The sequence below is a fragment of the Eptesicus fuscus genome, chromosome 13 (assembly GCF_027574615.1).
Source record: "Eptesicus fuscus isolate TK198812 chromosome 13, DD_ASM_mEF_20220401, whole genome shotgun sequence".
In the NCBI taxonomy this organism is placed as follows: Eukaryota; Metazoa; Chordata; class Mammalia; order Chiroptera; family Vespertilionidae; genus Eptesicus; species Eptesicus fuscus.
This window is the reverse complement of record NC_072485.1, coordinates 3,215,884-3,243,531: the sequence shown is the minus strand read 5'-3', so window position 1 is coordinate 3,243,531 and position 27,648 is coordinate 3,215,884. Positions and strand designations below refer to the sequence as shown.

At 44.8% G+C, this 27,648-nt stretch overlaps 1 protein-coding gene and 1 pseudogene across 7 annotated transcripts in view; one reads left to right on the top strand and one right to left on the bottom strand.

Annotated features, from left to right (window-relative positions):
* Nucleotides 1–27,648, bottom strand: part of SIK3 (SIK family kinase 3) — a 310,082-nt gene that overhangs the window by 180,076 nt on the left and 102,358 nt on the right. The gene's annotated exons all lie outside the window — the stretch shown is intronic.
* Nucleotides 26,861–27,648, top strand: LOC103293827 (protein-S-isoprenylcysteine O-methyltransferase-like; annotated as a pseudogene).

Sequence of the window (27,648 nt, the reverse complement as noted above, 5' to 3'; positions counted from 1 at the left end):
TCTCACATGTTCATGGACCATTTGTTTCTGCTTCTGTGAAATGACCTTATTCATGAGTTTCCTATTTCTTTCTTCCTATCTTTTATTACTTTGAGAAGTTCTTTAATATTCTGGTTAACAAACTTGGTCAGTACATCTTCTCAAGTTTGGTTTACCTTTACCCTGTTTTTATTGAGTCGTCATCTTTTTTATTAGCAAATTTTTTATTGAACTATAACATATTATACGGAAATGTGGCCAAATTATAAGTGTAGTCCACATACACAAAAGCAATTTTGGGTTCTCAATAATTATGGAGAATGTAAGGGAAAGATCAAAAAGCCTAAGAACTGCTAACTCAGAAGAAAGTGGTACCTTGTCATCCTCTATGTCACTAACCTTCCTATGTCCCAGCTCTTCTTTCTCTGTACTAAATTCTGGAAATTTTCTTCAGATCTATCAGTCTTCCAATCCACTCATCAATTCCACCCAATCTGTATCATCAGTCCATTGTTTTTCATTTATGGTTTTTTTCTTTCTAGAAATTCTACTATAACAGATCTTCTTTAACATCTTCCTCATCAATTTTGTAGTTCTCTTCATCTATTTTAATCCCCTCCTTTATTTCTTTTAATATCTATAGTCTTTTCAAGACTGATAGTTACTGCTGATGTTTGATTTACCTATCCCTGTGTAACAAATCACCACAAAACTTAGTGGCTTAAAACAACCACCACTTATTTTGCCCACAAATGTCCAGGGCTCCAAAAGGATAGCTTGTCTCTGCTCCCTGTGGCATCACCTGGGGCAGCTGCACAGGAGTTGGAGGGCCCACCTGCAGGGCTGGCAAGCCATCACTGGCTGTCAGTGGGGAACTGAGTTGGTGCTATGGGCCCTTCATGGGATTATTCACAGCATAGAAGTGGGTTCAGAAAACTATGGAAGAAATGTGGGCATTTGAATGTCTTAGCCTCAGAAATTACATAACAGCACTTCTGTATATTCTTTGGGTCAAAGCAGTGACAAAGGCCCACCCAAGTTTTCTGGAACAGGACAGACTCTAGTCTGTGAATAGTGAGGTTCTACAAGAGCACATGCGGTGGAAATATGGTGGCAGCCATCCCTGGAAAATACAATCTGTCACATCTAACTCAGTTGCTTATTCTCTTGAGCCAATTCACATTTCTTGCAACTTTATGTATAGAAATTCTGTCAGGCCTATCTATAAAATGTGCTGCAAATCAGAGATTTGAATTTGATTCTCCTAGACACTGGGAATCACAACCCACTGGAAGTGCTTTCAGCTTAGAGGTTTTCGAGCCTCACAGGTAATATGCAATCTGGTTGCAAATCCATGTGAGTGCAGGCATCTGCGCAGGCAGTTTCAGGGGAGACTTTCCCCCCACCTCTTTACACAAAACCAAGACATTAGCAAACAAGCACCTTTATGCCGGGCATCTTTTATCCTCCTCACCCATTGAGGGAGTCACTTTTCTGGGGCCAGTCTCCAACAGGACCTCCCATTCTGCTTGGACACTATTTTTTTATTCTTACCTTTCCCTTTTGCTCTAATCCTGTAAGAAACCCTCAGGATTAATACCACCTTCAGTGCTTCTCTACCTCATGAAATCATGCTGTCTAGTCCTTTCAAGGTCTTCAATTGCTTTTCTTACATGAGCGCCAGCATGTTACATATATTGTATATGTACTCACATATTTTTTCCCTCCATTTAAAAATGTTCTGACCGGACACGGAATCTCTCTGCACATCTATATCTACCACATTACTAAATAGAATTACTCATCATTCATTTTAAGCTATTTCCCTTATTTAAAAGTTATAATTTCAGGAATACAACCATTATTTTTACAAGGTAGCTATGTTAAATAGCATATATCACTTAGATGGAAGTGATTTGGAAAGTGTCTATAATTAATACACTTCCTATAAAGCAAATAATCTGAGTAGACTTAAATTTATTAGATGTAGGGAGTGGCTCTAGGGTCAGCCTCAGGCTGACCTGTGGCAGGGCCACAAACAAGTCCCTGCCTGGAGGGCAGAGATCTCCTAAGCCTGACCTTGTAGCCCTCCCTAATTCCTTCCTAAGTAGCTAATGGGCTGTGAGAGGTTCAGCAAGTGTTGCCAAAACAAGAACATCTGTATACATGTTAATCTACCCTTGTTTTAACCAGACTATAAAATAAAGCATCAGCTTGCAGGCTGGGTCTTTTGTGTCCTCATCCAGGCACGGGAGATCTACCGAGCCCCAGCTGTATTCTCTTCTCTGTCTTTTCTTCAATCCTTCACCGCCCCTCCTCAGGTTCACCCTTGGCCGTGCTGGCTCGGCACAATTAGACACACTAACTTCTGCCCTAGGTTCTTCATATCCTTCAAATTTTATTGATGTCTGTGTGCTCCTGTACATATTTTAAATATAGTTTAACACTGGAGGGGGGAGGAGAGAAAATGGCGACGGAATAGAGTCGGGTTTGGAGTCTGTTCCTGGGGCGGAGAGTCGGAGCAGCAGAGGCTCGCAGAGGGAGTGTATGTGGGCAAGCCACGGGACAGCTAAACTCCAGGAGAAGGCGGGGGAGTGCTGGGCAGTGTTCCTCTGACCGCGCAGCACCCACAGGGGCTGGGTCCCCTCCTGGAGCTGCGGGCTCGCCGGGCGCCTCGCCATCTTGCAAGGAAAGGAGGATTTTAGGGGAAACCTGACTTTCCGCGACAACTGCAAACACTGAACTGCTGGGAGCACCAGACCACCGGTCCCCTATCAGCGCAAACATTCGGATTCAAAGAAACTCTTCACTGCACCACGGAAAGGTCAGATTTTGTCTGAAATAAGCTGCGGTTTCTAATCCCCGCGGTGGGTGAGGGAAGCGCTGGGTGAGGGAAGCGCGGCAGCCGCAGGACCGGCAGGAGCCAGGAGGTCTGTGCCTAGAAAAATCAGCGGCAGTTGGAACTGCCCTGATCCGTGAATGAGGAGGGGGGTCTTCTGAGCTGCTAACAGAAGTGACCTCTTGAAAGCAACTCATTTTAATCTGACGAGGAGGGTCAGACTAAGAATTTTCAAAGGAGTGCAGGCTCCTTAGTCTGGGGCACAGACCCACGGTCCGCACACCTGGGCTCTTTCCGACTCTGATTGCTAAGCCCAACACATAGAAAAGCCCAGGTGGAAACCCTGAAAGACTGCAGGGGGAAGGTGTTTTTTCGGAACCTGGGGACCAGAGCTGAGTGTGACCATCAGAGCAAGGCTAGAATTCAAAATAGTGAGATAAAGAGCTTTGCAGACAAAAAAAAACGGGAGGGGGGGGGCTAAAGGAGTTTACTGAAATCAGCACTGCAAGAACTGCTAAAGGGACTGCTGTAATGAGAGAAGAAATAGAGAAAGAGAGAGACCTAGGCTCCCCAGTCCAGAGCACCAAAACTGAGAAAGGTGCCCACATAACAGCTGGCTGTGAAAAGAGATGCTGTCTGTCACTGAGAAACAGCTGGAAAAACAGGCATCCTCTTATCGGGCCAATGCACACATTTCGTGTGCAGCCACTCACCTTGGACTCGGGCACAAGGAGGGCAGAATAGACTGGAGCTGTGTGAGGAGAGTCCAGGGTTGGGGGATCTGGAGTTGGAACTCGGAGGGCAGACACCCCAGTTTCCTGTGCTCAGTCATTCCCTAATGCTGTGGAGGACATCTTTCTCTGACCAACCTTTGCTATCCAGGCGGTTTTTGCCTGGGGGGAAGGAAGTTGCTGCACCCTGTTGGAAGCACACTCACTCCACACTGTGACGGACTGCCTGAGGCCAATCAAGGCTGATAACAATCAGCCTGCAGGCAGAGGAAGGTCTTTGGAGGCTGTGTGTCTTTGCCTGATCTCCTTCTGGGCTGGGGCTAGGAAAAGCAGACACTGCTGCACATCTTGGTCCTTTCCAAAGGCACCCAGCCCCAGAAGAGGGACCCACAAGCTGTGGATTGCTAATAGCGCCCAATAGAGCACTCAGGGCCAGTGAGAAACAGCATCTGACATTATCCTGCACTAGAGATTGGGAATTGTAGCAGACCTACCTAATACATAGACACAAATCCAAACAGTCAAAATGGCAAGGCAAATAAACAACCAGCAAATGAAAAAAGAGGAGAATTCACCAAAAGAAGAAATAAATGAAATGGAGATTTTAAAAAAATGTATCTGATATAGAGATCAGAATGACGACAAAGATGCTCAACAGCATGAGAAAAAAATATAGTAACTACGAAAACAGAACAGACGGAAATAAAGAATGACACAGCACTAATAAAGAACACACAGGAAGGAATACACAGCAGATTAGCAGAAGCGAAGGATTGGATCAGAGAATCAGAAGACAGGGCAGAAAAAAAAAATCATTCAATCAGAGAACCAAAAAGAAAAAACAATTTAAAAAAACAGCAGGAAAACTTAAGGGAGGTGTGGGACAACATGAAAAGTAACAATATTTGCATAATAGGAGTGCCAGAAGGAGAAGAAAGTGAGCAAGTCTGCAAAGCTCTTTATTTCACTGTCTATTTTGCTGGATAGAGAACATGCCTGAAGAAATAATGGCAGAAAACTTCTGTAACCTACAGGCCAGAAGGTAATGGCATGCAGTATTCAAGGTAATGAAAAGCAAGGTTATGAAACCAAGATTATTATATCCAGCAAGGCTAGAATTCAAAATAGTGAGATAAAGAGCTTTGCAGACCAAAAAAAAAGGGGGGGGGGGCGCTAAAGGAGTTTACTGAAATCAGCACTGCAAGAACTGCTAAAGGGACTGCTGTAATGAGAAGAAGAAATAGAGAAAGAGAGAGACCTAGGCACAGAGAATTAAAATGGCAATAAATAAGTACCTATCAATAATAGCCCTAAATGTAAGTGGATTAAATGATCCAATCAAAAGACATAGGGTAACTGAATGGATAAGAAAACATGACCCATATATATGCTGTCTACAAGAGACCCACCTGAGAACAAAGCACTCAAACAGACAGATGGTGAAGGAATGGAAAAAAATCTTTTCCTTGCAAATGGAAACAAAGAAAGCTGGGGTAGCAATACTCATATATGACAAAATAGACTTCAAAATGAAGGCCATCATAAGAGACAACAAAGGTCACTACATAATATTAAAGGGATCGATCCAACAAGAGGATATAACCCTGGTAAACATATATGCACCCAATATAGGAGCACCTAAATATATTTTTAAAAAAAACTTCTAGAGGACTTTCTGGGAGAGATCGAAAGCAATACAGTCATAATAGGAGACTTCAATACCTCAGTAACTTCACTGGATAGATCTTCCAGACAAAAAATTAACACTGGGTCAGATGGATTTAACTTACATTTATAGAACTTTCACCCCAAAGTTGCAGAATATACATTCTTCTCAAGTGCACAGGAGTCATTCACAAGGATTAGGTCATTCACCACATATTAGGACACAAAACAAGTCTCTACAAGTTCAAGAATATTGAAATCATATCAAGCATCTTCTCAGATAACAGTGGAATGAAATTAAACATCAACTACAGTAAGAACACTCAAAAACATTCAAACACATGGAGGCTAAATAGCAGGTAATATTGAACAATGAATTGGTTGCCAATGAGACCAAGAAAGAAATCAAAAACTTCCTGGAAACAATTGAAAATGGACACACAACAACCCAAAATCTATGGGGCACAGTGAAAGCAGTCGTAGAGGAAAGTTCACAGCACTGCAGGCCTACCTAAAAAACACACACACAAGAAAAAGCACTAACAAATTCTTTAATGCTATAACTTAAAGGATTAGAAAGAGCACAACAAGAAAAGCCCAAAGTAAGTAGAAGGAAATAATAAAGATTAGAGCAGAAATAAAGGATATGGAAACTAAAAAACAATATAAAAGATCAATGAAACCAAGAACTGATTCTTTGAAAATATAAACAAGATTAATGAACCGTTAGCCAGACTCAGCAAGAGTCAAAGAGAGAGGACCCAAATAAATGAAAGCAGAGAAGTAACAAATGACACCACAGAAATAAATACAAAGGATTATAAGAAAATACTATGAACAACTATATGCCAATAAGCTGGACAATGTGGATGAAATGGAAAAATTCCTACAAAAATATAATCTCACAAAACTGAAATAGGAAGATTCAGAAAACCTGAGTAGGCCAATAACAACTGGTGAAATAGCAGCATCTCATGGTTAATAAATCCCAACAAAAATGGCGGCAGCCAAGGAGCTGGAGAGAGCAGGAGGCTTGAGTTGCTCCCAGCAATGGAGGAAGCCAAGCTTTCTGCACACCCTTGTGGGCTCAGGCCTCCACTCAACTGCCCTTCCCTGCAGGCCCGGTTGCTCCCAACTTCCCTCCTCTGCTAGCCTGGTCACCCCTTACTGCCCTCCCCTGCAGGATTGATCACCCCCAACTGCCCAACAAAGTTTCAATTATAGAAGATAAATAAATCCCAGATACTAGGGCCTCTGCTTGGGTTGCGGGGGGGTGTGGCTGGCCTGCAGACCACCACAGGCCCCTCGCCCAGGCCGCCCCACGCCCCAAGGGAACCCCCACCCTGATCCAGGACACCCTTCAGGGCAAACCAGCTGGCCCCCACTCGTGCACCAGGCCTCTATCCTATATAATAAAAGAGTGATATGCAAATTGACTGTCACTCCAACACACAAGATGGCTGCCCCCATGTGGACACAAGATGGCACCACAAGATGGCCAGCAGGGGAGGGCAGTTGGGAGGGACCAGGCCTGCAAGGGAGGGCAGTTGGGGGTGATCAAGCCTGCAGGGGAGGGCAATTAGGGGTGACCAGGCTGGTAGAGGAGGGAAGTTGGGGGCAACCGGGCCTGCGGGGAAGGGCAGTTGGGGGGGACCCAGGCCTGCAGGGAACCAGGCCTGCAGAGGAGGGCAGTTAGGGGCAAACAGGCTGGCAGGGGAGCAGTTAGGCATCAAGCAGGCTGGCAGAAGTTCTAGAGACTAGCTGCTCAACAATATGAAGGTACTTAACACTACTTCACAGACAAGAAAAAGCTAAAGGAGTTCATCACCACCAAACCAGGATTACATGAAATGCTGAAGGGTATTCTTTAAGAAGAGGAAGAAAAAAAAGGTAAAAGTAAAAATTATGAACACTTGAAACTTTGTAGCCTTGAGTGGAGGCCTGGGCCTGCCAGGATGTGTGGAAAGCTTGGCTTTCTCCATTGCTGGGGAAACCTAAGCCTCCTGCTCACTCCATGGCTGCAGCCATCTTGGTTGAGGTTAATTTGCATATTTGCTCCTGATTGGCTGGTGGGCATGGCTTGTGGGTGTAGCAGAGTAATAGTTAATTTGCATATTACTCTTTTATTAGATAGGATGGTTTTAGAAAAGATGGCTTGCTGTATAGGTATATTTGGGAGTTAGGACTGAACATATTCTCAGAGATTACAAATATAGCATCTGCTTCCCTCCACCCAGCAGAAATAAATATTAAAATAATTCTTCAAGAATACTACACAGTCCCAATGGAATCCTCTGACATGCACATCAGACCCTTAGAAGAGAGGTAGGGGAGAGAATAAACATGTGGTGGCAAGCTCTCTTTGCATAACCTTTTAATGAGATCCATGTTATAGGAAAAATCTGACTTGAGATGCAAATATTTATAAACTATGGTTTAAAGGCCATTTATTTTAGGAGAGAAAATATGCAGTAAAACTAACATAGTAACAAACTAAAATGCAGGGTGAGAATAGTACACCATTTCAACCAGAAGAAGAAACTGCACTTTTGAGGGTTATTTTTTTAATGGCAAGTATTCACTCTCTACCTCAATATGTTAAAGAATCATTATATGGAGAACAAAGTTCGTTAAACACGTACTAACACATAGTAACAAAGCTACATTGGGTTATAGTCACAGAACTTACCTGAAGTTTGGGTGGTACAAGTCCTACTCACCTCACAAAGTATAAAGAGGCACAGAACCACGTAATGCTAACAGTAGAGAGAGCCTAATAAATATCTTATTCTAACGCAACCCCTTTGTTTCATAGGTGATGAAACTGAAGCATTTCATAAGTAAAGCTTAAGTGCAGAACTTTACAATATACCAACATGAACGTGTAAGATGTAACTTTCTAATTACCAACATTAATATAATATGTAACTTTGTAATATACCAACATGATAATTTTGTTGTTGTTGTTAATCCTCACACGAGGATATATTTGTTTTTCCATTGATTTTTAGAGAGAGTGGAAGGAAGGAGAGACAGAAAGAGAGAAACATAGATGTGAGAGAGACACATCGATTGGTTGCCTCCCACACACGTCTGACCAGGGCCAGGGGTTGAGCTTGTAACCAAGGTACCTGTCCTTGACCGAATCAAACCTGCAACCGTTCAGTCCGCGGGACAATGCTCTAACCACTGAGCAACCAGCCAGGGCTGATAATGATTTTTAAACACAGTCATAATATCCACAAACTATCAGAAGCCTTGGGGGTGGGGGAATTACAAAATGTGTAAAATTTTTATGGAGAAAACTATAAAACATTAATTAATAAAATACCTAAAAGAAGACATATGCCTTGTCCATAGACAGAAATATCTAATTTTGAAAAAATCTCGATTCTCCCTCCTTGCCCCTAAATAAGCCAGACTCTAGTCTCTCTTCCAAATAAAACTAAAATTTAAAAAAGAGTATTCTTCTATCTTATCAGTAATAATGGCAAGGAGACATGTTAGTGGGGAGTGGGGAATGAGGATAAACCTGGAAAACATGTCCTCTTACCCAAGCAGTTTAACATTTAAATTCAGGTTTCTAGTCTATAATGCCCAGCGAGCAGCACCTTGCCTTCGACACTCATTATTTTTGCAAGTTCAAATGCCTCAGAATATCTGTGTTTCCGTGCAAATCTCTATATTTACTTTAAGATCAGTAAGGGCTTTTAAAATGCAAAGTGAACTTTGAAAACAATATGGACAGGCCAGAAGCTAATTTAACATTGTAACTTTATAGCTCACCATACACTTATTTAAAGGCTGCACAAAGTTGCAACTTGATATTCTGCCCCTGCCCTTCTTGAAAACAAGTGGGTGTTGCTGGTTGATACAAATACAAGTTATCCTTCTAAGTTCCTAAAGATCAAAAAGAACAAGGTCAGTCCCCTGAGACCTCCAGGACCAAAAAGATACAGTATCATAAAGTTCTAATAAAAGTTATAAATTAAACATAAAGGCAACCCAAGTTATTTTCAATTAGTATCCTGGGGAAAGGACTGACTAAATTAAAAAGAAAAATTACACTTGACTCTGTCGAATTGTTAAATTCATATTACTGTGGGCTTCCAAATTAATTCCATATATTTTGACACATGAAGTAGAATAAGGCAGGACAATTAACAACTGCACATCTTTAACCTAAGCAAGATACTTTTTGCCCTAAGTGGTTTGGCTCAGTGGATAGAGCATCAGCCTGCGAATTAAAGGGTCCCAGGTTCGATTCCAGTCAAGGGCATGTACCTTGGTTGCAGGCACATCCCCAGTAGGGAGTGTGCAGGAGGCAGCTGATCGATGTTTCTCTCTCATTGATGTTTCTAACTCTCTATCCCTCTCCCTTCCTCTCTGTGAAAAATCAGTAATATATATATATATATACACACACACACACACACACTAGAGGCCTGGTGCACAAAATTCGTGCACGGAGGGGGGTTGTCCCTCAGCCCAGCCTGTACCCTCTCCAATATGGGACCCCTGGAGGGATGTCCGACTGCCCGTTTAGACCCGATCCCACCCACCGGGATCGGGTCTAAACAGGCAGTCGGACATCCCTCTCACAATCCAGTATTGCTGGCTCCCAACTTCTTGCCTGCCTGCCTTCCTGATTGCCCCTAACCACTTCTGCCTGCCAGCCTGATCACCCCCTAACCACTCTGCTGCCAGCCTGTTTGCCCCCAACTTCCCTCCTCTGCAGCCGGGTCACCCCTAACTGCCCTCTCCTGTAGGGTTGATCACCTCCAACTGCCCTCCCTTGCAGGCAGGGTGCCTCCCAACTGCCCTCCCTTGCAGGCCGGGTGCCTCCCAACTGCCCTCTCCTGCTGGCCATCTTGTGGTGGCCATCTTGTGTCCACATGGGGGCAGGATCTTTGACCACATGGGGGCAGCTATATTGTGTGTTGCAGTGATGATCAATCTGCATATTACTCTTTTATTAGATAGGATAGAGGCCTGGTACAGGGATGGGGGCCAGCTGGTTTGCCCTGAAGGGCATCCCGGATCAGGTGGGGGTTCCCTTGGGGTGTAGGGCGGCCTGAGCGAGGGGCCTGTGGTGGTTTGCAGGCTGGCCACGCCCCCTGGCAACCCAAGCTAAGGCCCTGGTGTCTGGAATTTATTTTCCTTCTACAATTGAAACTTTGTAGCCTGGAGCGGAGCCAAGCCTGGGGCTCCCTCCGAGGCCGGCAACCATTTGTGTTAGGGTTATAATTGAAACTTTGTTGCCTTAAGCAGGTGGGCCCGGCCAGGGTGTGCAGAAAGCTTTGCTTCCCCCGTTGCTGGCGGCAACCCTGGCCTGCTCTCTCAAGCTCCATTCTGCCGCCATTTCTTTGAATTTGTTTACCTTCTATAATTGAAACTTTGTAGCTTGAGTGGAGGCTTAGGCCTGGCAAGGGCAGGCGGAAAGCTTGGCTTCCTCTGGTACCTAGGAAACCTTGCTCTCTGTGGCTGTAGCCATCTTGGTTTGGGTTAATTTGCATACTCACTCTGATTGGGTGGTGGGCGTGGCTTGTGGGTGTGGCTTGTGGGTGTGTCGGAGGTATGGTCAATTTGCATATTTGTCTATTATTAGATAGGATTTTAAAAGATAGTTTCTGAAAGTTGAACTCAAACAGGTAACTAAAACCACACGTAGGGCTTAAGATTTAAACCTACTATAAACTGAGAAGTAAGGAATCGAAGCCTACAAGAGTAATTTCTGAGTCTCTTAATATTTTATTGCATCAGATTAAAGCTGCTGAAATTTAAATTTCAATTTGAAGACAGTGGCAAAAAGACTTTTTTTCCTTTTACCAATACTCAGAAGAAATAATTGAAAAAAAGTAGACATTCTATGAGAAGGCAATAAGATAGTGTATATTTTAATAGTGAAACAATGTAAAGAAAAGGCTGTGACTGACTGAACACATTAACTATGCAAGCTTTGTGGCAGCAACACAGCTGGTACTTATCTATACAGTGATCCTGACCAGCCAATTGCCAGCAAATCTGCACAAGGTCTACAATTCAGAGGAACTTTCCTGAATAGAAAACTTACTACAAAGGCCAAGTGTCTGGACATGAGGAGGAAACCTACCAACAGAGAGCTTCCCAAATTCAAAGAATGAATGCCACCCCACCCCACCCCCACCGCAAACTTTGAGAGAACTGGAGAAAATGCTACAATGAGGCCCAATGGTCAGAAGGCTAAACAAAATTGGATGCATCCTATACACATTATTTAGTAAAACAGCAAAACTAAACAGGCCTTCAGAATACATAGTCTAATACCACAGTATACTAGTAAAGACCATTTTATTGGCAGTATATAAAAATGTACATTTTTTTAAAAAAAGAAAAATTAATTGCCCTTAGTCCCCAGTTTCTTTGAGACCATAGGAGAAACTAAATCTCTAGGGTGGGAGAAACCAAGATGGCAGCATAGGTTGAACACCTAACCTGCAGCCTGGCACAACAATTTCAAAAATACAACTAAAAGTCAGAACGGACATCATCCAGAACCACAGGAAAGCTGGCTGACTGAAATGCCCACAACTAGAAGGAAAGAGAAAACCACAGGGAAAATCAGAGGAGCCGTAGGAGCCTGAGGTATGGAGACATGGGCGGAACGAGCACGCGCGCATGCGGGGAGGACGGAGCCGCAGAGGACGGGGAGGCTGATGGCCTGGCCGGCGTTCTCTAGCGGGAAGGAGATAAAAGCTCCAGATTGCGCTGAACCCCAGCTCCGACTGCACTGAACCCCAGTTCCGGGCGAGACCCTGGGAATCCAGGCTCATGCTGGGGAAATCTGGGCTGTGGGGCGGAGGCACAGAGGAGCGGCGAAAGGCAGAGCTCCGGAGGTGCGCACGGGAATGCACGCAGAGGATGGTCTGTTGACTGTGCCGCTGAATTGTCCTGGCGGGGAGGAGACAGGGGCTCCGGACCGTGCTGAACCCCAGTTCCGGCTGCGCTGGGCCCCGGTTCCGGGCGAGACCCTGAGAAGCCAGGCTCATGCTGGGGGAACCTGGGCTGTGAGGCGGAGATGCAGGGGAGCGGAGAAAGGCAGAGCACTGGAGGTGCACATGGGAATGTGCGCAGAGGATGGTCTGTTGACTGTGCCGCTGAATTGCCCTGGTGGGAAGAAGACAAAGGCGCCAGACTGCGCTGAGCCCCAGTTCCGACTACACTGAAACCCAGTTCTGGGCGAGAATCTGGGAGTCCAGATTCATTGGGGGAGAGACTAGACTGTTTGGCAGTGGGCAAAGCTCCAGGGCGCTTTTTTCTCAGAGGTGTTTGCAGGGAGTACAGAGGGTCACTGAGACCCAGGAACCTCATAGGGCAGGGCTGACGGGAAGCCAAGGCTGTAGGCTCCACCCTGAAACTCCGCCCCATCCAAGCTGAGCACAGAGGCTTTTACAATTTTACAAGTCTAGTTGAATAAGGCGGTCTCCCGGTGTAGACACAGCTGATCCTCACAGCCAATTGGACTGGAGGTCAAATCCTCCCAGTGTACCAACAACAATCAAGGCTTAACAACACCAAGACTTTGCACTCAGCCCACAAAGAGGGGTACCAAGAGCAACCACTTAGGGAGATTGGGGAAGCTGAGCTACCGCCCCCTATAGGTCACTGACCACACAAAGCCACTCCATCCACATAGAGAGGCAGCCAAAAGGTGGAGACACTGAAGCAGGTCACGAATAGAAGGGATGAAGGAAAGCAAACTAATGGACGACACAGTGTTCAGAACCACATTTATAGGGTTGCTTGGGAGTCTTCTGGAGAACCAATATGGCGGCATGGGGTGGATGCCTGATTGTTGCCTACCACAACAATTTTGAAACTACAGCTGGAGGTCAGAGCGGACACCGTCCAGATCAATGGCCGGGGGAATTGCTGAGAAGGAATTGACCGATGGGAGTTGGGATCGGGAAGACAGGGCCCCGCTGGGTCCCGGATCCGGGTGCGCTTGCCCGGCGACTGGTCACCGCTGCAGACCCGAGTGCCGCCACAGCGACCTTGGACCAGCTCACCACCGTGCACCAGGCGCACCGGAGCTTCGCCGAGCCCACCGCCCAGCGAGTTCCGTGGCAGCCACCCTAGAGCTTTGAGAAAATGGCCGAAGGAATTGCTGAGAGGGAATTGACTGACAGGAATTGGGATCAAGAAGACGAAGCCCTGCTGGGTCCCGGGTCCAGGTGAAGCCGCGCCCCTGGGTCCGGGAGAGGCCACGCACCCCTGGGTCCGTGTGAGGCCACGCGCCCCTGGGTCCGCGTGAGGCCACGCGCCCCTGGGTCCAGGTGTAGCTGGATCCCGGGTCTGGGTGAGGCCGCACGCCCCCAGGTCCGGGAGAGGCCGCGTGCCCCTGGGTCCGGGTGAAGCTGGATCCCGGGTCCGGGTGAGGCCGCACGCCCCCAGGTCCGGGAGAGGCCGCGTGCCCCTGGGTCCGGGTGAAGCTGGATCCCGGGTCCGCGTGAGGCCGTGTGCCCCTGGATCTGGGTGAGGCTGGGTCCCGGGTCCGGGCGAGGCCGCGCGCCCCTGGGTCCGGGTGAAGCTGGATCCCGGGTCCGCGTGAGGCCGTGTGCCCCTGGATCTGGGTGAGGCTGGGTCCCGGGTCCGGGCGAGGCCGCGCGCCCCTGGGTCCGGGTGAAGCTGGATCCCAGGTCCGGGTGAGGCCGTGCGCCCCTGGGTCCAGGTGAGGCTGGGTCCCGGGTCCGGGTGAGGCCGTGCGCACCTGGGTCCGGGTGAGACCACGTGCCCCGGGGCCTGGGTGATGCTGGGTCCCAGGTCCAGGTGAGGCCGCGCGCCCCTGAGTCCGGGTGAAGCCGTGCCCCTGGGTCCGGGCAAGACCAAACCAGAGGGAGTCAGACCTGCATTACCACCATTTGTCCACCATCCAGAACTGAAAAGTCAGTGCCGACACGTGCACATAAGGAACTGGTGGACATTGAAATTGGGTCTCAAAAGAACTGTTGGTCCAGAAAGAAACTCACTACAGACTGATTCATTTGCCTGTCAGCATAACTATTATTGCTCGTCTCACATTCGGTTCTTATAAGTATATTTCTAGTAAATCTCTAAGGTGAAATAGGGACAATCTCTTTGAAAGGCTCCCAGTTCTTAAGCATTCGTTTTTCCTTAAGGCTCTCCCTTCTTAGTTCACTCTGCCCAAACCCAGGTATGTCCAATCAGATATGACTTCCACATCTGTATCTCCAGGCTTTATATTTCCAACCATCACCTTCTGAATATCACCCACATGTACTCCAAAACTTTCAAGTCGTCCATCCATAATTAGACTGATTCCATTTGCTCTTCCCCTGCCACAACTCCTGGGCTACCGATGTGGTCCTATGCTCTCCTGATGCTGGGCAGAGGCGTGAGTCAGCTGCAGTCAGCCATCAAGCCCGAAGGCAGAAAGCAATGCTCTAGGGTGGGCTGTGGTGCCAGCGGTTTTTGGATTTTGTGCTCTGAACATGGTCACGGCAGTCTAGGCTAAGCTAGGGCGTTGGGGAGGTCAGGTGTGTTAAATGCATTTTTGACTCAGGATGTTTTCATTCTTATGGGTTTATTAGGTCCTAACCTCATCGTAAGTCAAGAAATATCTGTACTCAGATACACATACAGAAACCTCAGATATGTGTGTACCTATTGGGAAAGGCATTTGTGTAGCAACTCTTACTATTTCTGTTCCTACCGCCCCCTTTCTTATCCACTTTTTACCTATACCCCATACACTGCACAGCATTAAGAACCAAGTAAAATATTTCCAAATATAAAATGGCATGGAAGCTACACTGCAGTTAGAGTCAGCCATGTGGCACCCAATACACATTAGCTGTACAAATTGTTTCATTGTAGTTAAAGAAGTGGGGCTTTGCACTGTGCTTTTAGGCCAGTGATGGGCAACCTTTTGAGCTTGGTGTGTCAAACTTTGCCAAAAAACTGAGCATAACTCGGGTAGTGTGGCACTTTGAGAAAAAAACATTATTTCACAAATGTTTCATCCTCAGGAGCAGCAAATGTTTCACCCTCGGCATGCGGCCGCCTCAGCGGCCGCGTGTCATCAGAAATGGCTACGCATGTCAGTGCTAACACGTGTGTCATAGGTTCGCTATCACTGCTTTAGGCAGTAAAAATGGCCATCTCTATCCAGGGAAGTGAAGCTAACAGGGCCAAAGAACTGGGATTCAAAGATTATCACTAAATGACCTAATGTGAACAATAGGTAGATTTTTAGATCTTTACTTCCTCCCTCCTCCCGCCCCGCCCCCACAATAGAAATGCTTTTCATAGACACAAATGATTTTTAAAAAAACAAATCACAGCATAACCCCATAACAACCACACTATGCATGCCATTTTCAAATCGTCATTCTCTCTGCAACACCATACATTCCTAAGATATTTTAATCATAAAATATCTGGTTTAATTGGAAAACATTTTCATTATTACTGTTTCACACACACACACACACACACACACACACACACACACTGCAAACACATCAAAATAAATTTAGCATTTTATGCTGAAACCCAAAAACACAGGTTATTTAGCTTCTAAAAGTAATTTCTTTTCTCTATCCTTTTAATATATTTTGAGAAGCATATGAGAACAGAGATTTAAGAAAACATGCTTATTCTTCTAGTGCAGTCCTAAAACCACAAAGGAAAAAAACTCAAGTATCAGAAGGAGTTGTGGAGAGGAAGAAGGGCTACAAAGTCATCAGCAGGGTGCTAGGGGAAGCCAGGATGTCAAAGACATCAAACAATAACGAAGAGGAAAAATCATTAATGGGAAAACCTCTGCAATGTGTTTCTAGGAGCTCAATTCCTTGTCCTAAAAGACATGCGGCAAAGAGACCACCAAGCGTCACGGATGACAAAGGGGACCTGGAGCACACCAACTGGCGAGCAGAGCTGCCTTTTCTGAATGAGGAAGTACGTACACATCAACTAGAATGCCCTTGAATGAATCAGAAATCGATTTTGAGTCTTCTGACTGCTGAAACCCCAAGTCTGTGAGTGTGTGTGTGACTTTTAAGAGAGTTTCTGCAGCTTAGCATTTAAATAGATATAAATGGTACATTTAACTAAATATCGTATATAATAAAAGACTAATATGCAAATAGACCGAACAGCAGAACAACCAACAACCGAACAACCGGTCGCTATGATGTGCACTGACCACCAGGGGACATGTACGGAACATGATGGGCATCAGCCGTGGCAGGATGGTAGAGCAGGTGAGTGGGGGCACCAGACCAAGACCGGTCGCTCTTATCAGGGTGAGCCTCTGGTGGTTACTGAAAATTCTTTGCTCCCACGCGCCGCAGTCCCACCTGGCACTTGTACCTGCTGCTGGTGCCAGCCCCAATTGCTTCGCGCTTTCAGCGGGTGTGAGCGGCGGCAGGAGCAGGGCTGCCAGCAGTCAGGGGATCAGTGGGCCGCAGCAGGAGGGGCTGGGTGGGGGTGTGGAGGATGGGCCGAGACCCACCCCTGTGCCTACTGCAACCTTGCAGCCCACAGTTCCTTTCAAGGTGCACGAATTCATGCACTGGGCCCCTAGTAAATAAATAAAAATAACCACTACTGTTTATAATGACCTAGGTAAAGAAACTCAGCAAACCAGAAACATTTATGAAATTAGCTAGCCTCCCTTCCTCCAGTCTTAAAGTCTAGTCTAAAGTTATTTTGATTTGTCAGCTTAGAAGGAAAACAGTGAAATTACAAAGTATTATTTACAAGCAATTAATAGCCACTAGTTTTGAAAAGAGTTTGAAATGAGCAAGCCTATTTGAAATCCCCAAGCCAAACCTTTGTTTCAAGGCCACTAAACCAAGTTATAGGTAAGGAGATAGGGAATTATAAGGAAAAAGAAATTACACAGGAGAAAAGAATGTTAATTTTATTTTCTCTGGAAAACATCTTATTTCTTTATTTTTTGTTATTGTTAATCCTCACCTAAGGATACTTTTCCATTGTTTTTTAGGAAGAATGGAAGGGAGAGGAAGAGACAGAGAGAAACACTGATGTGAGAGAGACACATCGATTGGTTGCCTCGTGCACGCACCCCAAACAGAGCTAGGGAACCTGCAACCAAGGTATGTGCCCTTGACCAGAATCGAACCCGGAACCCTTCAGTCCACAGGCCGACGCTCTATCCACTGAGCAACCCGGCCAGGGCTGGAAAACAACATTTTAGAGCACAGCGCTTAAGACCCTGGCTTCTGAAGGCAGACTGCTCTATGCCTTATTAGCTCTGTGACCGACAGAAAGTTGCTTGACCTTCCTGTACTATCTTCACCTTAACAGGCATTAATTACTATCTTCCCTGTGAAGGTGAAGATTGTAATAATACCTAACGCACAGGGTAGCTGTGAGGAGTAAATGAAATAATGACTAAAGAACTTAGAACAAACAGTGCTTGGTAAGGATTGAATAAATGATCACAAAACCCTTTGAGATTATCTGATTAACGACTAACCTTCCCAGGGCTCCTTCCCCGGTGCCCGGGGCAGCGGGAGCCTGTGTGCGCGCACCACGCTCCTCTAACACTGCCCCCCAACAACCCGTGTCAATCCTGCCGCTTTCCACTCACCTTCACACAAAACATCCCTTTTTGCTTCCACCTGTACAGCAACTACAGCCTTCTTAAGAGGCCGTCCTTCCAGGCACCTCTCACCCCTACTTTCTGCCGTGCAAACAGTAACGAGCTCCGATTCTTTAAGAGGGCTCCAATATTTTGGTCCCCTAGTGATCACTCCTAACCCTCTCAACAACCTAGCTGCTGAGGACAAGCATAGCCTGCTCTCCTCTCCACCTGTGCTCGTTCTCACGGGGCCAGGTAACCGTCTCCTTCAGGCAGAGACTGGATCTTCCCTCACATCCTCCAGTGTCAGCATTTTGCCAGGCTTTTCACGCACATGTTTTCAAAGTTAAAAATAAGGAACAAAATTTTATACAATAAATTACAAATTGTTCAATTTTGTACTATAGCTTAACTAAGTCAGGAGTGTGGGAATAAGAAAATATGCTCTTAAAAATAGCTGTAATTTTATGACCAGAAAAATATCATAAACATATGAACATGCCTAAATCCATGAGGCACAGCAGATGCAACAGGATGAAAATAGGCATTTCTTTATCCTGAATATAAAAAGAGCAAGCAGGGAGCTACTTCACTATTCTTCATTAAGCTGCTAATGGAAGCATGCAGACTTAAAACTGGCAGGTTTACGTTCTCTGACTAGAATCATTGTCACCCACGACAATATCACAGGGAACCTTTTCACTTCGTCCCATTCTCGAAAAAGATTTCACAAGTCTGCTGTCAATGCACAGTTTTATGTCTCTTTGAAAGTAGCAACGTGAGGGACCACTGGCCACTATCAGGTTACCTTTGTTCAGACAGCTTCACTGCAGGTCTGCCCTCATTTCGCCATGCACTTGGCTCCTTGGAACTATCTGGGAGTAGGCATAAATCCATGCACACAGGCAGGGGTGTGCTGAACACATCACCGGTTAAATACATACTCAGTTTGTTGGGATCTAACAGGTGGGGCGATCTACTAGACGGGCAAATCAGACCAGGCAAACAGCAGACCCTGAAGAGCAGGCTACCTTGTATGTGCACCAATCACTCATCCAACAAACATGCAAGGCACCGACGCACAGCTACAAGAGCACGCTGTGCACTATGCGCAAGGATAACAAGCATTTAAATCGCAGACTCATTCTGTAGTAGCTTAAATTTTTAAAAAATATTTTATTGATTTCAGAGAGGAAGGGAGAGGGAGAGAGAGATAGAAAGAAACATCAATGATGAGAGAGAATCATTGATCAGCTGCCTCCTGCACACCCACACTGGGGATCGAGCCTGCAACCTGGGCATGTGCCCTGACCAGAAATCAAACCATGACCTCCTGGTTCATAGGTCAACGCTCAACCACTGAGCCACACCTGCCGGGCTGTACTGGCTTAAATTTTACTGAAAGGCATTAGATATACACTATTAAAAAGGCATGTGTATCCTTCGTTTATTAATTTATTTATATTTTGCTTTAATTTAGAAAAATGTGTAAGGTAGCTTACAAAAATGCACACCGTGATTAAATATAAAATAATGAAGAAAAAGAAAGGTGAAGCCCAGCAGGCTTTAACCATGATGATCTCACAGAAAAGAAACCAGATGGCAGGAGAAAGGCCTGCCTTTCATCATTCCCTCAGGCCTTTCGCAGGAGCTGCCGCAGAAGCCGCCTGGCGCAGGGGCCTCCTCCAGCCGAGTGCCCTGCTTCTTCTACAACCCCACGACCACTGCACCTTTCCCAGGATAACCACAGAAGGTGCACCTTCACGTGCAGTTACAGGAGCTTTCTGCTTAATACAATAAAAGTATAAATTATTACCCATAGAAAAATTAAAATTTAGCCATAATCCCAAACTAATCCAAAAACTTTAATCAAACTAAAAGTGTAAATATTCTTCTGACAATTTATTGAGAGCTGAGCACCCAATCACTTTTTGATTGTTTTAAAATAAAGTATTTGTAATTACAAAGTGATATTGCTTTCTGTAGAAAGTTTAGAACTAAGTTTTCTAAACAATCCACTCTGAAAAAATCAGAGAATACTGACCACTGTAGATACACTACCCTCAAGAGCAAAGGTATATGAAATCAAAGCACATTTCCAATCAGATTCCAGACTTACATTACTAATGACGATTCTACGCTTTTACTTCAAAATATTTATAAAAGAAAATACATCCTCACAAACTGGAGAATCAAACTGGCCTACAGTTTGACCATATCATTAAAAATGTTAGAACAGTTCTGGAATCAGGTTCAAACCTAAAGTGTAAAGCATTTTTTGTGTGTGTTTTTATTGGTAGGTACAGTTTACTTTTTTTAAGCCCATCACCTCTTTACACCAAGTTATAATTACAGAGCAAGCATTTGATAATTAAGCCACAGATAAATATTGGCACTCAATTACAGTTTCCAAATTTCAATGTCTGTGACTGTTCTGAAACTGCAACTTCAATTCCTCTACAATTCTTTAAAATCTGTGATTCCTTGAAACTCAGATAGACTAGCAATGGCAACTAATTACAATCCTTGCTGCTATCGATCCAGATGAACACTCATTTACATCAGTTGGAAGTTCAACACATCTGTATGTCTTATCAGGTCAGTCAGAGCATTATCTTGTGAGACACATGAGGCAGTTGGATCTCTAAAAAAGTCTTCAATTGAAAAATATTCTTGATCTGAAGAAGCAGTTAAGTCAAATGCTTCAATTTTCTATGATCTAGCAATCTGACTTTAAATACAAATCATCCTTCCATACTTTGCTTTAATTTAACATCTTCCCAAAAGAATCCCATATACTGGTCATGACTAAGGGTACAAAAATGAAGAACTAATAATCATTTTCATCATCACATCATATACAATTAACTCATCTATTTGCCAATTAAGTTCACAACATAAACTCTTCTGACAATTTATTGAAAGCTGAGCACCCAATCACTTCTTTGTTTGTTTTTAAAATAAAGTATTTGATACTTTTTTTATAGAAAGTTTAGAGAATACAGATGCAAAAAGAATTAAAAAATCACGTAAGTTACCACTTATGAAATGCAACCATTGACAATTTAGTGAGCAGTAATGTATCTCTGTCACCTGACTTAAATGTTTTTTCCACCTCAACCTTGACTCCATCATCATCCCAACCTGTTCCAGGTGCACCCAGATTACCTACTCAACACTTCACCCTAAATTCCTTGAATATGTCTGTAGTTTTTTCCTATGTATATATTTACCAAAAAAATGAAACTATACTGCACACACATACCATATGGAATGATTTTTCCACTTAGGAATACATACTGTTTATCTTTCAATGTCTTTACATCATTTTCTACAGCATTACGAAAGTGTGTCATAATTTAAAACTTAAGTCCCAGGATTGGGCTTTTAGTTTCTTGGGGGGTTATTTTTGTTTTGTCTTGGGATATTTTTGTTTCTATTCTAAACATTGCTACAGTAAATATTCTTATGGCTACATTTTTGTTTTGACCTGTGATTATTTCTCTAAGACAAACACCTAAAACTGAAACTGCTAAGTAAAAGAATATACTTTAAGGCTAGTGATACATACCACTAAAGTTATGCCTAACTAGACCCTCCACCCGCCACTCCCAACCTCCACCCCCAACCCCACAGCAACACTGAGTAGTCTTTTTTTAAATAAAGCCTTTTCATTTTGGCAAATAAAAAAGAATGTCATTGTAACTGACATTTCTTTGACTGTGGGTGATATGTATATAAGATAATATATAAGATATAGCTAATATTACATATGCATATTAGATAATTATGTGTCTTTTCATTATTAGTAAATAATTTCTATGAGCTTACTTTTGGCTCAAATGCCTCTTGCCCAACCTCTGGATTTTAGTAGGCTTATTATATAAGAGGAATAGCATAAAACAAAAGCATTAAAAAAAAAACCACACAACTATTCTTATCCCTGTCTTGGAAACTACTTCCTTAAACTTAATGTTGAGCAAGATAACATCTCCTTCATATGCTCCAATATAGAAGGTATACACAAGAGCACTGACACTATGCCTTAAGTAATAAAATCTACAGGCAATTAGCTACACATTGTTAGAGTTTATAAAGCAGATCAACCCACTTGAGATTTGCTTTTTAACTACTTTCTTAGACATCCATCCCTTTTAAAATCTTAAGTGCATTTTAATACATAGCTCTGTCACGGAGCCAAGAAATAATAAAACGGGAATATCAGTTCTCTTTAATGCTGTAGATTACTAAAACATTAATGACAAAGCATCATATTAAAGTGATGTATCTTATAAAAGTAATATCACATCCCATTAAATTACAACTGATTCATCTCTTGTTACCTTGCCCAAACCAACCTGAAAGTCGAGGTAGCTTTCAGGTTCAAGATTTTCTCTAACTTGTCCAACTCATTCAGACAATTCCAAGGCCAGCTCCTAAGTGGTTACGTAGTTTTTAATGAACACATTTCTTAGACTATTAATGTACTCACTGATGCCAGCATAGCTGGAGGGGAGGTAACTAGCCCAATGAGATCGTTAGTCATTGACAACAGATTACAGTAGCATTAGGAAATGACAACAGATTGCTCAGCAGCAGTTTTCCAGATGCATTCATATGGAAAACTGACAAGGAATCTTCTTCACTGAGAATCAAAGACAATCTAGTCACGACCTAGCTAGTTTGGCTCAATGGATAGAGCATCTGCCTGTGGACTGAAGGGTCCCAGGTTCCATTCCAGTCGAGGGCAGGCTCGATCGCCAGTAGGGGGTGTGCAGGAGGCAGCCAATCAATGATTCTCTCTCATCATTGATGTTTCTATCTCTCACTCCCTCTCCCTTCCTCTCTGAAATCAATAAAGAAATATATTAGCAAGAGAGTATAATCTATCTTCTTGGCAAACTTCCCTCGTTTGTAGAAACTAGAATATGTAATCATTATTCCCTCTTCCCAAAGTTCTCCCACCTTCAGATGGGTGGAGGGAAAGCTTCCTCTCCTCAGAGGTTCATGTTACTCAACTATACTACGATCTACATCAATATCATAACCCATTTCCAGGTCACCTTTCAAAGTTTAGAGAATACCGTGGTTGATCTACATCAGCGTCATAAGCCATTTCCAGGTCACCTCTCAATGTCTGGAGAATACCATGGGTCTGGCTCTGTCTTTATCCTAGTTACAATCATCATTCTAAGCACCTTCCCATAACCATGACCTTACTGCACGGACATTCAGCAAACTCCACTTGGTTATTCCAGTCACGCACTTCTGCATTAGTCACCACTCTAGTCCTGAAATCTTAATATCCAATATCTGCCTTAAGTTGGACAGATCTTTCCAATTTCCAACAAAAACAATACCTGTCCTGCAAAATTATGAGAAACAACTAACAAGCATTCAAACAACATTCAAAATAATGTTAATTCTCCTCCCCAACTCACTGTTCCCCTCACAACAAGCCCATCAACAGGTAATACTTCAACCTCATTAGAACCTCCAATGGCTTGACCCTTCACCTTGCCTTTCCTCACAAAGCTCTTTCTCTCTCCACAGTTCATCTCTTCAGGCTTCTAGTCCTTAATCCCAGTGCTACCTCCTTACCTAACACTCCTCAAGCCTCTGAAATTTGCCTTCTACCCCTACTACTCCACTTAGTAAAACTATTCTCTCTAAAATCACTGACTGACCCACTCATACCAAATTCAGTCAGTAGTTCTCAATCTATTTTTTTTTTAATCCTCACCCTAAGATATTTTTTTCTTTTTTTTCTTTATCAATTAAGGTATTACATATATGTCCTTATCCTCTCATTGCCCCCCCCCAACCCCATCCCCACTTATGCCCTCACCCCCCCTGGTGTCTATGTCCATTGGTTAGGCTTATATACTTGTATACAAGTCCTTTGGATGATCTCTCCCCCAAAGATATTTTTTCCACTAATTTTCAGACAGAGTGAAAGGGAGGGAGGAGGGAGAGAGAGAGAGAGAGAAACATAAACGTGAAAGAGACACATCAACTGGTTGTCTTGGACACACACACCCTGGCACGGGCTGGGGATAAAGCCCGCAAACCAGGCACAATGCTCTAACCACTGAAAACCAGCCAGGGCAGTTCTCAGTCTATCTTAATAACTTTCCAGCAGAGTCTGACAGAACTGACCACTCCCTTCTTTAAACTCTTCCTTCTGCTTCCCAAAAAACCCCTCCCCGAAGTCTCTGGCATCTCCTTCATCATGGGCTCTATTCTTCCTCCTCTCCCAACCCGCCACATAGCAGCCAGAGGGGTTTTTCTAAAGGTTTAATTTGATCATGACACTCTTCAATTTAAAAGTTGATTTGCTCTTAAGAAAACTCCTTCACATGGTTTATAAGGTAACTGTTTAACACCCCAGCTTCATTTCTCTCAACCCATTTCCTTGCCCTCCACAATCCTGCCATATTAAGCGATTTGTAGTTCCCTAAACCAGAATATTTCTCCCACCTTCTCTAGCTATTTTCAGATACTATTTCTTCAACTGAAACCCTTATTTTTCCAACATCCCAAAACCCACCTCTAACCTTCATCCTGCACAATTTTACTTACTTGACTTCTTACGCTCTCCTAAAAAAGCTTCCTGCCCCTAAGCCTGGGTTAAGGTCTATATGCTATCAAAACTCACATTACAGCTCGTGACAACTGTAATTGGCTGTTATTTGTCACCTCTCCCACTAAACTGTAAGCTCCCTAGAGGCAGTAACTGTGGCTTGTTCACCTTGTTAATCCGATGTGTAACTAACTCTGTGTTTGACAAATAACAATGTCATATAACAATGAATGAATGAAATGCACCCTTTTTCTGTACCCCTAGAACTATTTCCTAATTCAAGTCATTATTTCTTGCTTGAATGATTACAACAGTCTACAAATAATGAAGGTAATGAATAATTGTCTCCCTACCTTCAATCCACCCTCCACATTGCCACGTGAATATAAAGGAGCAAACTTGATTTTCTCTGCCCCTTTCTTAAAATAAATTACAAGTTTCCCAGTAATTTGCAAAAAATAAAATCCAAACTTCTTAGCATAAAATCCAAAGCTTCTTCACTGTCTGGTCTCTACTAACCCACCCGTCTCACATGCCACTTCCCAGTTACTCGCTTCAGCCTTATGACACCGTTTACAGTCTCCTGAGTCCGCCATGCTTTTTAATCCTGTCTTTGTAACTACCCTAACCTCTCTTCCCCGCTTTCTAAAGCTTACATTTTGAAGATTATAGTAGTATCTACAAAATGTTCTGATTCTGGAGCAGGCTAACCTTACCTTGCAAATACTGGGATAAAGTATTAGTCTCCCAAAGGGGGGGGGTAGGGGGGGGCGGAGAATAGCATCCATCTAGATCATTTTCCCAAACAGAAGCAGAATCTAATCACACACTTAAGTCACTTTGACTGGGGTCCACCCAGGCAATAACTTCTCCTTCTTCACAATACACTTGCATCTTAGTCCATTACTGAGGGGAAAGAAAAAAAAACACATTCCGGAACAAGTGGAAAAAGAACATTTCACAATACTGGCTTCACAATAAGTACACTTTAACCTAAAAGAGTATCAAGCATATTCTCAATATAATAATTCTTGTGACTAGCAATTCTTTAACAGGAAACATATAGGAGGAAGGCTTTTCACCTGACAATGTCTACCAGGTGAGCATTATGCAAGTATCAAAAATCACAACCAGAAAGTAAGTGACTGTCACCGAAAGGTCTGTCTCCCTAAGTGAACTCTATTCTGAAATGAGGGGGAAATTGTGTTTCCTGTTCTAAATCCAACGTGCTCACATTCCTTACAGGTAGCCAGCACTGGGAAAGAACGGACTTGCCAGCATGAAAAGCAGGCAGTGTTCTGCCTTAAGTACACATGATTTGTCAAGCAAAGGCTGCCTTTGTAGTAGTTTCTAGAGCAATAACCAACAATAACCACCAAAGGGGGAAACCCCGTTAGTCTGCCTACCATATTAACATCTCCTTGCCTATGATATTGATTTCTGCTACACTGTGTCTCCTGTAATGATGAGAAATTCACCTTGACTTTATCAGTTCTGCACTACTCAGAATCTGACAGGATTTATATAGAATTAATCCACTGCATGTGCCAATGTTCATTCATTTCTGTTCAATTAGTTCTTAATGAATCCTATCTAATAATAGAGTAATATGCAAATTAACCGTCACTCCGTGACAAAAATGGTGGCCCGCATAGCCACAAGATTGTGACGCCCAGTCCCCTCAGCCCCGCTGCTGGAGTGTCTGGCCTGTCCGCAGGAGCATCGAGGCTGAATATGCCTCCAGAGGGGGCGGATCCAGCCTACCCGCTCCACCACTGCTGCAGTGTCTGGGCCTGTCAGCCCCGCCGGGGTTCGGGGGGACCAAGCAGCGAGGCTTGATCCACCCCCAGACACGGCAGACAGAGCCTGGACAGCAGGGCATGGAGGCTTCCTTAGTGCGGCGGCAGCAGGGAAGCCCCAGGCCCGGCAAACAGAGCCAGGACAGCAGGGCATGGAGGCTTCCTTAGCGCAGCGGCAGCAGGGAAGCCCCAGGCCCGGCAAACAGAGCCAGGACAGCAGGGCATGGAGGCTTCCTTAGCACAGAGGTGGCGGGAACACCCCCAGGCCCAGCAGACAGAGCCCAGACAACAGGGCGTGGGAGCTTCCTTCATGTGTCTGTGTCGGCGAAGCCCCCAGGCCTGACAGACAGAGCACACTGCAGGGCATTGGGGCTTCCTTCGCATGGCACATGGCGGAGGCAGGCAGAGAGCAGGGAGCAGGGCATGGGGGCTTCATCTCCATGGCTGCAGTGAAACCTCCAGGCCCGCAGAGAGCAGAGAACCACGGGGAGTGGGCCTAAGCCATCAGTAGGACATCCCCTGAGAGCTCCTGGATTGTAGAGGGTGCAGGTTGGACTGAGGGACCCCCGTGCACGAATTTCGTGCACCAGGCCTCTAGTAAGAACATAAAAAAGGCTTGAGCCAGCGCCATGCCCCCTGTCCGCCGCCTGCACCATGGCGGGCTCCGAGGCGGGGCTCAAGCCTGGCCACCGTCGCTGCTGCTGCTCCCACGCCAGCCTGCAGGCGCTCCACATGGCTGGGCCCAACACACTGCTGCTACTGCTGCTCTACCGGCCGCCGGGCTACCAGATAGCCATCCGAGCCTGCTTCCTGGGCTTCATATTCAGCTGTGGGTGCTGCGGAGTTCCAGCCAGTTTTCTTGGAGTCACTTTGGCTGGTACATGTGCTCCCTGTCCTTGTGCCACTATTCTGAATACTTAGTCACAGCAGTCAACAACTCCAAGAGCCTGTCCCTGGACTCCTTCCTCCCGAACCACAGCCTGGAGTACACCGTGGCTGTCCTTTCTTCTTGGATCGAGTTCACCCGCTCTGGCCAGAACTGAAGCAGGTCACCTGGCTCAGCGCCACGGGCCTGCTGATGGTGGTCTTTGGAGAATATCTGAGGAAAGCGGCGATGTTTATGGCTGGTTGCAACTTCAACCACATGGCGCAGAATGAAAAATCAGAAACCCACACTCTGGTGACGAGTGGGGGGTGTGTGTGCCTGGTTCCGGCACCCTTCTTACGTGAGGTGATTTTACTGGAGTCTCGGAACCCAGGTGATGCTCTGCAACCCCGTCTGTGGCGAGGGCTGCGCCCTGACGGTGTGGCAGCTCTTCCGCGACTGGACGAAAAAGGAGGAAATCTCCCTGATTCACTTCTTTGGAGAGGAGTACCTGGAGTATAAGAAGCGGGTGCCCACGGGCCTGCCTTTCATAAAAGGGGTCAAGGTGGAGCTATGA